The sequence below is a fragment of the Sitophilus oryzae genome, unplaced genomic scaffold, assembly GCF_002938485.1.
Source record: "Sitophilus oryzae breed Bouriz unplaced genomic scaffold, Soryzae_2.0 scaffold_1902_pilon_pilon, whole genome shotgun sequence".
NCBI lineage: Eukaryota > Metazoa > Arthropoda > Insecta > Coleoptera > Curculionidae > Sitophilus > Sitophilus oryzae.
Genome location: NW_022146616.1, coordinates 605,817 through 617,361, shown reverse-complemented (window position 1 = coordinate 617,361; position 11,545 = coordinate 605,817).

Here is an 11,545-nt window from a genome sequence, read left to right as displayed (position 1 = left end):
TAATTCAACTGACTTGAAGATATGCATCTCCCACACCCAAATAAATTCCAACATTATCATATTTTAAACAGCTGCTGTTACTTGTTATCAGTTGATCAGTTGAAATTTAAATTGAACAATTCGGATATAGCTCAACCCTGTATAAAAAACAGCATTATAGTTGCTGATTTTTTGAGAACTGGGAGGTATGGAAATTCTTTTATATTTATAAATTATTTTCAATACTTTTCCTACGCGTGTCATAAGTGTTTCACAAGTACATGTGACCTCACGTATCTGCAAGGGTTAGAGCCTAGAGGTGTGAACGAATTAGTGCCAATGAACTCTGAACGAAAGGAACTAGTTCCCGGTTTCTCAAAGGACTAGTTCCTCTGGACCTATTCCGGGGACCGATATATAATCTGCCACTGCGAGTCTACGCGATTGTAGCCCGATGACGGGAGTGGGAAGTACCAGCAGTATGTTACCGGTCCCGGACCGAAAGGACTGAGAGGAACTAGAGGAACTAATTAAAAGACTAGTTCACGGGAATTTATTCAGTCCGCAGATCCGAGATATAATACAAGACGAAGACGATGGATTCGGTCTTGTCTATTGCCGCGGCCGGCGTAATTACCACAGAAAATTGTCGTGGATATATTGCGTTATGCTTTTCCATTCTTCTTTAAGAACCAAGCTTTTTTTGTTTAGTTCACAATAATCACCAAAACCACCTTGTCATATTGAAAAATAACTTCAAAAAGAAATGATAATTCAAATAATTGCAAATTGTTGGTGGCAAGTTCATTTCGCTCTTAAAAATTAACCAAGGCGTGTATTGACATGGTCCAAAAAACAAAATGCTCAGGAAACATGGTTCTGACTGTAAAATCATGTTTTAGGAAAATTTACAGACGAAAGTATTGCACAGGGTGTTTTAAAGTTAAGGTAAAAAACAACCTAACCCTCGTTAAACCCTGTATGATATTTCAAATACTAGAGTTTATTAAAAACTGAGTTTAGTTGATTTAAGTTGATATAATTATATACAGCTTGCTAAAATATGAAATAATTCATGAAAATAGAGCTAAAAATAACAAAAATATAACACTTTAAATTTGACCGAAAATTTCTCAGTTGCGTTTTTTTGGCATCTGAGATTTACTCATTTAGCAGATTATATTAGTTTACTAAACTTACTGATTATAATTCGAAGAGAATATCATTTAGACGAACATTTTAAATAAATGATTCAGACATCTTTAGAACCCTGGCGGGCAGAGATTGCGAAACAGTCGTTCCTCGTCGAAACAAACCCAGATAAGGAAAGGCGAAAAAGTTGTATGGTATCGGGCCCGAGGGGCCGATATAAATATTTATTTTGCCGGGTTGGGTCGTAAAAAAGCGCTCCGAAACGGATAGGATACGGTCCTGCGTTCAGGTGTTTGTGCGAGGGAAATCAATGTGGAAAATTCGGTATTAATTTGGCAGCGCAGTAAAACTTTTTATTGAAGTGAAACTACCGAGAAGTTTGGGCGAAAGTGGCTCGACGTAAAAATATGGAAATAAATAAATAAGTAGATATTTTATGGGCAAAGTTGAATTTCGAAAGAGAAATGTCGCATTAGTAGCGTAGGGATATTGGATAAATTTTGCATTTATCTTTCGAAATTGTTTAAAAGCAATTGACAAGTTGGATAGCACTTGAGGAAGTGTACGCCGATATCAACTATTTACAAAATACGACAAAAGTTTTGTAATAACAAATGTTTAGCTGTATATTTTTATTTTTAGTTATTCGCGTTAGTATTTTTTCATTTTACAAAATTCGTTTATTGTATGTGTTTATAATATTTGAGGGTTGGAACATTTGATCTTACAACACTAATTCACCACAATACACCCAATCCCAAATCCCGTAAAATTCCAATGTTAGCATCATCAGCAGATTATTACATCTAAACTAATGTACCTACAAATTGAGCGTTTATATAGGCGCTCGGTTGGTACGGACCAAGCGTCACAAAATTAGCCATACGAGTCAAAACCAATTGAGCGTATCAATTAATTATAGAAACTAGATTAATAAGAACAAAGAACAGGAAGGAATTGGACCATTATCCCTGTTCGTTGTTCATATTCTCTTTACATTTATTTACTTTGCTCCCATATGCATTTAAATGCCCGTAAATTGGAACTTGTTTGATAAATGTTAAATTATTAACATATGTGCCAATGTTATTAACATTTGTATCAACAGGGTGGGTCAAATTGGAGGCTTTTAAAGGGAACACCCTTTTCTATAGGAGATAGACCAAAAACTAATATCGGTGTCTGTAGCTCAATTTTTTTCAAAAACATGATGGTGAAAACCGCACGTCGATATCTGTTACCGTTTCCGAGTTACGGGGTGTTTTTCAATAATGTGCATTTTTACCAAATCGCTGTAACTTTTTCGCTATGGAAAATTTTGTATTTTCCCATACCCGGCATTTCATCAGCCGACTATTTTTATTAAAATAAAAATAGTTTGGGTACCTAGGTCGACTCAGCCTTAAATGAGTACTTGGGATTCACAATCCTGAGGTAATAATAGGCGGTTGAAGCGTAGTGCTAGCCACATTACCTTCCTTTGCCGAACGGCTCTGGTAGAGATCTGCACGGGCCGGAGGCCCAGGCAGACCCAGGCCAGGCCGGCCCGAACACCCAGGCCACCGGCGGAGCCGGTTTCGCACTGTCAATAGAGGGTCGGGCCTCGGGCCGGGCGGTTCTACTTTAAATAAACACAACTTTGCTTCTGTACATGTTTTTTGAGACACCCTGTATTATAATAGGTGTTTTTAAGCTATGTTTTGGCCAAGAGGAATTGATAGATTGTCTGGAATCGACAAAGAACTACTTGGAATAATTTGTAATTGAAAGGATTTTGTAATTTTATTTTGATCATTTTATTTTAATGGTTCGGGCCGGGCCGGACTAGTTTAAGTTTTAACTTTCCACAAACCGGGCCGGGCTTACAAAACCTACTTCTCTTCTCGGGCCGGGCCGGGTCGGGCTACAAAAAACCGGCCCGTGCAGGTCTCTAGGCTCTAGTATAGCAAGTTGTACCTTGCTACTACCAAGGCGTTTAACTATACACAGGAGCTATTACTATTATTATTATTAGAATTTTGTATTTTTATGAAAAATGATTTCCAAAGCAGCTTTTTACGTAGAATTTAATGATTTAAGTATATATTTTTTAAATTAATAATTTAAGAGTTATCAACAGAAAATTTGATTTTTTATTTGGGACAGCCTGTATATTTTTAATTAACCGAAAAGAACTTAAAATTGCCTTTCCATAAGTATAGTGCACTTGATATTTTGTTATAGTCCCCTTCGAAATACAGAATTTTTGAAAGCTCGCCACTTTTAACTAGTAAGCTTTGGACCCCTTATTGATGATCCGACCCTAATGGAACTCAAAAATTATATTTTTCCAGCAAGACGAGGCACCGGCTCAGAATGCTGAAGTTATCAGCAAATTTTTACAGCCAATTTCGAGAATAACTGAATAGCTAATCAAGATCACAGCCGTTGGCCGCCGAGGCCGCAGGGGTACCTATGGATTTTTATCTTTGCAGAGTGTCCCACATAAAAATTTAAATTTTCTGTTAAGTTTTCGGTTCTTAAATTATTAATTTAAAAAAAATTATACTTAAACCCTTAAATTCTGCGTAAAAAAGGTGATTTGGAAATGTTTTCATAAAAATACAAAATTTTTCGTAGCAAAAAAGTTACAGCGATTTGTTGAAAATGCGCATTTTTTGAAAGACACCCAGTAACTCCGAAACGGTAACAGATATCGATGTGCAGTTTTCACCATCATATTTTTGATAAAAATTGAACTCCAAACACCGATATTAGTTTTCGTCTATTTCCTATAGAAAAGAGTGTTTTCTTTTAAAAGCGTCCAATTTGGCTCTAATCAATTGACCCTGTACAATGATCTTTATCAAAAATATGTTGAGCAATGCAAGATTTGTCTGCTCTATCATATCTTATTTTTAAATCTAGTTAATATTGACGTTCTAGTTTGCCCGATATATTTTTGGCTACAATATTTAATAATAATTGTTATTAATTAATACCCGACCTTTTGGATTACCTAATAGTTGTTGTAATTTATTATTAGCGCTATACACTAGAGTTTCACCTTTTTAAAAATTATTTTTAAACCATGGTATAGCTCTGTATGACACATTTCAGCACTTAAAAAGTCATAAGTATAACTATGTTTTCTAATTAGTTTATCAACTAATGCAGGAGAGATATATATTACCCTCAGCTACATTTCTAATTTTATTTCTTTCTATTTCATATCTTTGATTGGTAAATACAAAACTTTTTTTTTACTAAAAAACTATTAAACTAAATTCAAACTAGCCATCTTATGTTCAACACTATGATAAGACTCATTAGGAATATATCTGTGGTAGATATTTTTACACCCATGGTACATAGACTCCCTGTATATACTGGATATTCGAAAACAAATTAAATTAAATTAAATACAATTACTAAAATCTACAAAGAAACATGACCATAAAACAAGAAATGAGAAAACTATTACCATGGACATGCATATCAAGGATTTAAAGAATATTGCAAGTAAAAGGAACAATAAATTAAAATTTAATGTTCCTTTTAATTAACAATTAACTAAGGTTAAAAGCTTACATTTACGCAAATGAATAGCACTGCCTTCTCCGCATACATAAAATTTACGAGTGGTATTATACTAATGTACAAAACAATCAACGGGGAAATGTTTTTAGCAAGCAACAGTTGATGTAGTCAGCCAGTACACTCGAACAACGCTATTTCCTAGAAGTCATCCGGAATGTCACCTTTAATATCTGAGTGCTAGTATAGGAGACAGGAATGGGCTTCCAGCAGACAAATACTCGACTAATAAAGCAAAGTCGTAAAAGGCGCAAGTCATACCTGCTTGTAAAGGGTAAAGTTTACGACAGGGCAATAAAGATATTTTACACCTAAGAAAATTTGAAAGTGGCAACGACTCTATAAAAAGAAGTCTGTTTATTAACACCTACATAAGTTTTTTACTAGACCCCTTGTAATGAAATAAACAAATATCGTAATAACGATTTGAAATTGCATTGAGAAGTAAATTTCCGCCTGGAAGTGTGACTTAAAAATAATCATTTAGCCAAAATACAAGGTGGCGTCTTTCTACAACTCGAAAAAGAAGACAGTTTGTATCGGAATTAAGATTTAAGAAAAAGTTTTTACCTTATTTAGAACACATTCTATAATTATTTGGAGCTCTACAGTTTGTTCAATAGTTTTATATTATTTTTTAATTGAATACCCTATAAATAAATTGGTTTTTGGATTCGAGAAAAACTTTATGTCACTTTAAAAAACCTATATGTTTAACGACAATGACTAAAAAAATTAAAATATCTACAAATATATTTAATTAAGGGGTAGGCAATTTTGATTAACTATATTCAGCAAATGTTAGGACACCATAAATAAATAGATTATAATTATAATGATAATCAGCATGTTCAATAAAAAATTCAACGGTTTCTTGTAGACGTATCTGTTTTAAAAAAGGAAAGTGTTCTCGAATAGTTGAATTTAAATATTTTAAATAGTTTTTTTCTTTATTCTTTGTATTTTTTTGCTTCCGACGACGGAAAGAGATAAACTTTCCTAAACGTTACGCATTTTTTTTTTCTTTGTTAGGCAAATTTATATAACTGTAAACATAACTTCTGACAAGCAGTGTCCGTTTAGGTTTAACGCAGAAGTGTTTACAAAAAATAACTATTTTATTTTGTAGATTTTCTTGCAGTGCAGTGGCGAAATACCCATAAAGGATTTTTTTGGAGAGCATGTTCAATGTTAAATTTACTTGTATTATTTTGTATTTTTGTTTTTGATTTATTTTTTATATGCATTTTTATTGTATTTTATGCCGTAAATAAATGTATTTTTTTATACTGTATATGCAATGTTAAGGTTACATATTTGTAGATTTACTTAAGATTTAGTTTCATTAATTTGTTATTTTCGTTAATAAATATTTTCTTCTCTTAGTTTTATGTTTAAGAGAGGGCAGGGGTTAATTGAACAGAGGGCAGATATATCTAATCTGCTCAACTGAGCTTCGTCCGTTTGTACACTTATATTACTTTTTTTCTCTTCTATAATTTTATATGTATATGGTACAGTACAAATAAATACCTTTACTATTATTATTATATTCCTTATGCGCTGCATATGTTGATGCATTGTGTACTAGTTTGGTTGTAATTGTACCTTTTGCATATTAAGTAAAGCCGGTCCTACACGATGCGTAAAACGTTGGTTCCAACATTTGGCACAGGTTTCTACAATATTGCAATTGACAGGTGTATCTCCTACACGACGTGGCAAATGTTCATATGTCCAACGATGAAAGGTGTTGAATAATAAGAAAAAACAGCAAATTGGTCGAAGGAATTTATCCTTATCATATACTCTGATAAATGTTTAAATAAACTTTTCAAATTTCAATCCTTCATATTTTCTCAATGACTCGACCGATTTTCAAAAACGAAGCGGGAAAGTATAGAGAATAAAAAGCCCTTTTCATTGCGGTACCACTTGACCCCCCTTCCTATTTGAAAAAAGTTGGGGGATGACACCCCCGCTTAGAGGGTTGAAGATTTTGCAATCATTTTTTGGGCAAAAGTTGTCCCCCTCACAAACAAAATTGAAGTGTTTTTGGATTTTTTGAAAAAAAAATATCCTGGTCGTTATACCTTGCGGAACGTTTTCGATGGGCCACCCTGTATTTATTTTTGCACATAATTTATATAAAAATTCCAAACCCATGTAAAAACTATAAACTAACGAAATGTGTTATCCCAATGACCCTATCTAACAATTGAAGTTTAAACCGCAACCTATAGAATATACTTTTATAGAAAATCTCAAGATTAACTACCTTTACTTGAGATTTTAATCGATGTTAATTAAAATAGATCAAAACTGTTTTACATAGTTGAAAATGTTGAAACCTTCAGATTTTTCTTACAAATGTTATGGTGTTTATAGCAGCTATTGGAAACTATTAATTATTTAGAAATTAATTAGAATTATTTATTACAAACTATTTATAGTTCAGAAGCCATTTGAAAGTAATTTTAATGTAACTTGAAAGAACCATCATTTGAGCGGATTTTTGTAAAATATTCCCTTTCACCTATAAAAAGTATTAAAAACGACTCCCCAGTATAGATATTACTTTCACATACCGGGTGTTTCTCAAAAGCGGCTCACTCCGTACATAACTTTTTTATTTTTTTTAGATAAAAAAACAAATTTGGCATATTAGTATTAGTATATGATGTATAGATTGATTGACGTATTCAATTATTTTCGTTCATTTCCTGTTTCATAGAAAATGACTACAACTTTTGACTTTTAAATGACACTCGGTATTTTTTTACTTTATTTGATATAAAATGACACTCTGAATAGATTAGCATATCTTATTTTCACTTTTGAAATTTTCGGACATGATTTATTTAAAATTGTAATAAATAAATAATAGGACAATAATAATAATAACGACAATAATTCGACTCCAAATACAAGTGTGTGGTAGGTATCAAATTATTTGTAAAAATATACTTTTTCAAATATGCTAATGAGCCACCCTCATTGCATTTGAAAAATTGAGATATGATTAAAAATACCATTTGGGCAACTTTTAACCGACCAGGACAAGACACGAAAAACATTAGACGATCAACTCCATTTTTCCAATGCCTCTTGATTAAAAATTAGTGTTTTTAGCACAGCCATGGCACTCTAAATTGAAATTTAAAATACGATAATTTTTGAAACGAAAATGCCAAAATTGACATATATTATATCTCATTATTCAAAGTTTCTTTTTCTATGAAATAAAGTAAATAAATATCAGGCCCTAGACACTCAATAGTAATTTTATAGAACTACAAATTTAGTTTCTTCCGCATCGCCAGAAGGCATTAAAGTGCAGGTTTCTAATTAACATATGAAGATGACATGGCAGCCTCTCTCTTCAAAGTAGAATCACAAATTACCTATCAGATGCGAAAGAACACCGAATTACGCGTTCAGGTTTCTGTGACCTTCAGAAAGAGTTCATAGACAATCCGCATCAATGTATAGTTTGGGTTATTATTTGTTTGGGTGAAAATAATCTGCACCAATATGTTATCGAGGCATATAATCTTACAGTAATTTAATAGATTGCTCGTCATATTATCAGTTCGTAGGAGATTAAGAAAAAAAAAGATATTTATAGTATAAAAAATTAATTTATTTAACAAAATTTAATTAAAGATGTGACAAAATAGTTACTTTTCTATTGGTTCTATCGGACTTTTTTCGACTATATAAATCTTTATTTTTTGTAAACTTTAATGCATAAAATATTTTCAATCTAATAAATAATTTAATGATGTAAATAAGAGGAAATTTCTCCCATGGGTGGTCAAATTCTATAGTTTTCATTATATCAAACAATCTCTGAATGTTTTCTTCAGTGCAAAACTCATCAAAATTTAATATAAATAATTTTTCCATTTCCAGTAAATAAAATGAACAAATTTTTCCACTTTGATGATCAAAAGGCTTTCAAATGGGTAAATAATTTCGAGTTATCCAGAGATTCGGATTCTTTTGCAAATTTTAGACAAATATCACATTGATGTATTTGAAGACCCTTTTAATTGATGTAGTCAAACATAATTAAAGGCATTTTGAGTTGAAAACATTTCTCAGAGGCTGTTTGATATAATGAAAACTATAGAATTTGACCACCCATGTGAGAAATTTCTTATTTACATCATTAAATGATTTATTAGATTGAAAATATTTGATGTATTAAAGGTTTACAAATAAAGATTTATATAGTCGAAAAAGTCCGATAGAACCAATAGAAAGGTACTATTTTGTCACATTTTAATTAAATTTTGTTAAATAAATTAATTTTTTATACTATAAATATCTTTTTTTTCCTTATAAATAAACACATTTGTATCCCATTTTAAATAAGATATACAAATTATCAAAACTTAGAAATAACAGTTCAAAAGTTCAACAAAAATCCTACACCCGTTTTTAAAAAGAAACATATAATCACGCACTATGTCATTCATAGGTTTCCGGACTAAACGACTGGTGTATTTACACCACTCAATAGGCGTGTGGGGTTTGCCGAGCGGTTTCCGATGCAGTCGCTTTCTTTCGCATCTGTTATAGGTAATTTGTGGTAGAATTATCTTTGCTACCGTCTATGGTCTAGTTGGCAAAATGTTAGTGATTCGTCAAGATATTTATAAATCATTATTTAAATAATTATTAATTCAGATATTTCCGATTTGTCGGAAAGTTTGGTGATTTGTGTTTATAGTTTTTGTTTTTGTGACCAAAGACACCTGAATACGTCAATCAATCCTAATTTATGTCATATACTAACAAACTAAATCTCGTTTTTTTTATCTGAAAAAATAAAAAAGTTGTGAGGTGAGCCCCTTTTGATAAACGCCCGGTATATATTATTTAGTAAAAGTATCAACAATGGTATCTAAAAAATATTTTTATGTAAAAATCTATCTGTTTTTCACTAGAGAAATTTAGGAAAAAATTAATGATATAAAATGTATACCTAATTTTCAATACTTATACCTAAATTCAGTGAAGCTTGAAGACATAAAATAGTTTACCTCATTTCATTTCGACGTTACCAATTTAGAAATAAGAATAAACGTTTCCTTTTTTATTAAGTTGAGACGTATTTGAAGAAATCCATTTACTAAGTTTCTTTTCAGTATCTACGTAAATTTATGGGCTCGTTCTGGCTTTCACAGGCTGAAAAGCAAATATTCCACAATGAACTTAAGTTGTAAAGTGACGCAATTTTGCGTGTAAAATCGCAATTTTACGACAAGGTAATAAAGTAATTTGTCACACCTGAAAGGAAAGCAACATAAAATGGCAACGTCTATATTAAGAATTTCTTTTCAGTGAAATATTGAAGATCGCTTTGTGATTTAGTAAAAGCCGGGTTATAGCGTAAACTATTTTATTATTAGTGCAGTGGTGTAAATTATTTTTACTTTAGAAAATATGCAAACAAGTAAATATGATGCGAAATTTTTGAAGAAGCGTTAAAGTTATACTTTCGTCTAGAATTTCGTTTTTTCTTTGGAATAGGCATCTAAATATTATTTGCAAAAATCTTCCTTCAAATTACTAAAAATTTATAATACGGCCCAGAGAATGCTACAATGAAAATACCAGCAAAATAGTAAAATATATATTGTCAATTTGTCGAGATTGTCATTGTCAAGTTCGATGTCACATTTTGTGTACAAAAATTCGTATGGTTTGTAAAGGTAAAACTTTTTTTTTAAAACTGTCCCAAAAGTATTGGAAATAATGTATGGTATAATAGATTTAAAAACTTTTTTTAAATAACAAAATATTTGAAGATCCTCTGTTAAAACTTGTTATACCTACAGGGTGGCCCATCGAAAACGTTCCGCAAGGCATAACGGCCAGGGTATTCTTTTTTTCAAAAAATCCAAAAACACGTCAATTTTGTTCGTGAGGGGGACAACTTTTGTCCCAAAAATGATAGCAAAATCTTCAACCCTCGCAGCGGGGGTGTCATCCCCCAACTTTTTTCAAATGGGAAGGGGGATCAAGTGGCGCCGCAATGAAAAGAGCTTTCTATTCTCTATATTTCCCCGCCTCGTTTTTGAAAATCGGTAGAGTCATTGAGAAAATATGAAGGATAGAAATTTGAAAAGTTTATTTAAACATTTATCAGAGTATAAATTCCTTTATTTATAAGGATAAATTCCTTCGACCAATTTGAGTTTTTCTTTCTTATTATTTCTAGATGTTTACGCATTTTTTCACTTGGGTTGAACGATCAGGTGCGGTAGTTGCTAGATAGCTGTTCTGTGGCTTGTGCGTTAAAGTTCTTCTCAATATCGTTAAACTGACCTACAATAGAATTTCCAAAAATACCAGCCCACACGTTCAATTTCTGAGGTTTTTTTGGGTGCACCTCGTGAAAAACCCTGAGGTTGTCCTCAACCCAGTACCGAGAGTTGTGCCGATTAACTACATCGTTCAAAAAGAAAGTACTCTCATCCGAAAAACACACATTAAATAGGAAATTATTATCATTCGCCACTCGTTCACTCATAGTTTCACAAAATTGTAAGCGACGATCAAAATTCTCTTCATTAAGTTCTTGTACCAACTGAATTTTGTACGGGTAGAACTTGTGTTTTTTAATATTCTTGGACATTTGTACGATTCACGCCGGTCTCATTGGCCAATTTTCTTGTTCTCAGCGTACTATCCATATCCATGGCCACTTGGCCCAATACGAATACCTCCATAGCTTCATTTACTACAGGCCTCTACTCTGCCTCTTTTTATTCATAACGGAACCAGTTTCGCGAAATTTTGCTACTAACTCGCGAACAATTTTGCC